Below are 2,445 nucleotides of genomic sequence, written 5' to 3'. Positions count from 1 at the left end.
TTTTCCCATCTCGAAATGAAACATCAGCTCTTCCTGGCTCAGCTCTCCTGGTCTCCAGCTGACCAACTGTTTCCAGCCCCCAATAATTAATTGCATGAGCCAATTATTTTTAAAAATTCTTTAATGTTCATTTATTTTTGAGAAACAGAGAGACAGAAAGAGAGACAGAGAGTGAGTGGGGGAGGGACAGAGAGAGGGAGACACATAATCCAAAGCAGGCTCCAGGCTCTGAGCATCAGCACAGAGCCCAACTTGGGCTGGAACCCACAAGGAGCATGATCATGACCTCAGCCGAAGTCAGATGCTCAACCGAGTCACCCAGACGTCCTGCATGAGCCAATTCTATATGACAAAATAGACAAATATCTTCATATGGATAGATATATATTTAGTTATTTCTGTAAATGCATATACAATATATTTTATACTTTTAAGGTATATATCTTATATTTGTTCTGTTTCTCTGTACAAGCACCATTCTTTTGAAGGTGGGTACTTATCACCAATTTTCCTTAGCCTTGAGACTTCAACTAAAATTCTGACATGACAAGAAAAGTTATATTAGTAATAATGTTTTAAAATAAAATCCAGAGGGAAATAGACAAATATTTTAAATTTATATTTGACCTAAAATTAAACAAAACTTTCACCATACAGTGGAAGTGCCTAGAAGCTAAAAGATTCCAGGAATGGGGGGAATGGGGGGGATTATATGTAATTTTGTGTCAAATAAAATTTACATGGCAATTTCTAAAATTAGCATCCTTGCTTCCGATGCATATTGGCAAACAGGGAATTTAACATGTCATTTAACCATTGTTTCTCTCTCTCTCTACCTCTCTCTCCCATCTAATTTGTTATTAAGTTACCAAATGAGAATCAGTTTAGGAATGCCACTATCTACTTGATATGGGTCTGCAAAGAGGAGTATTCTGGATAGTTTTCTTAAGAAGTAGAAAGGAAAAGAGAATCTTATGTGTGTCTGTCTAACGTTTCCTGTAAGCTTGCTAATCTAGGCTTAAAGTGGACAGTTGTTAACTGCTCACAACAGCCTTGGGAGGCTGGTATTATCTTCACCTCCTTTGAAGATGAGGGGTGAAACACAGACAGGTTAATGGCCATGTCCCAGTCCAGAACCCAGTGGAAGACAGGAGCTCAGGCGCCTGAGATCCGTGCTTCTGAACCTGCCCCCCAGCTCCACCGTGCTGCCCTGCCCGGCTTCATGGAGAGAGGCTTCATGGAGACACCTAATGGGAGAGAGAGGTTCAGGGAGGGGCAGAGAAGGTGAGTGTGTACAGCAAGCACGTTCATTTGTTGTGTATGTGTAGTCGGGGTGATGCGGGAGGGCTGACCGTCGGGGAGATCATGCCTCTCTCCAGAGCCGGCTTCCATTCTCTGGCTGAGAGCATGCTCTGAGTTGACCTGAGTTGTGGAGTGGCTTTGGTTTGGTGTTCGGTCGTGTTTACATCATCGCGAGAAAATGCTTGACATCCAAGTGCTCGTCAAAGCAACTTTTCACAATTAATGTTATTTGATTTGTTAATTAAAAAGTAAAATTGCAGGTTCATCAACTTGAATTTCCAGGGACCCTTCTCTAAAATAACCCAAACCCCTTGAAGGAATGGTAGAGAAAATCCAGTTATTAGGGCGGTGAAAGGTATTCAAACATCTGTACTTGTTCATTTCATTCATTATATTCGGCTTTTCCAGTAAGTAAATTTATTCTTATTAATTCATAATTAATATTTAGAGGGTCATGGCTTGTCATTAGTGACTCCAACGCTCCTATAATAAACTTGACTTTTAGTAATAGAAATACAAATATGATTTTCACTGAAAATATTAAATTGACTAATTGTTTGATACACTCAATTTTCTATTCGAACAATTCTCCAGAAGCCCACGGGCCTCATATGACCTGTTTATATTCGTTTACACAATTTATTTTTCATTTTCTTAGAAATAGCATGCCAGCAATCTTTTTCAAGGACAGGTGTACTGTGTTGTATGTTTGGAAAGCAATCTAAGCAATGTCTCTCTGCATTGTTGACACTGTTTAGCATTGTTTTTGTTTTTTGTCTAGAAGTAGAAATATGAACCCTAGAAATGCCACGTTGCAGAGCACCGAGTGTATGTCACCTTGCAGACATGTTCGGAGTGTGACAGTAGGAGGGGGCGGGTGAAGTGATGTCTATGTAACAGCACATATGACAGCTTGCAGCCACTCCAGAGAGAGACACAGCAGACTGAGAGCTGAGACGACTAAAGATAAGGTGACTGCAGCCATATACATACATACACACGTATATAATCACATATGTGTGGTGTGCATGGTGTGCATCAGCTGAATTTCAAAACCAGGCAACCAAGGAAAAAAGTGGCATCTGCATTCTTTAATTAAGAATTAAAGAATACAAAAACAAAATAAATTTTGCAAAAGGATTC

The sequence above is a fragment of the Suricata suricatta genome, chromosome 15 (genome assembly GCF_006229205.1).
Source record: "Suricata suricatta isolate VVHF042 chromosome 15, meerkat_22Aug2017_6uvM2_HiC, whole genome shotgun sequence".
Classification (NCBI taxonomy): Eukaryota; Metazoa; Chordata; class Mammalia; order Carnivora; family Herpestidae; genus Suricata; species Suricata suricatta.
The sequence above is the reverse complement of the archived record's forward strand: the minus strand, read 5'-3'. Positions refer to the sequence as shown.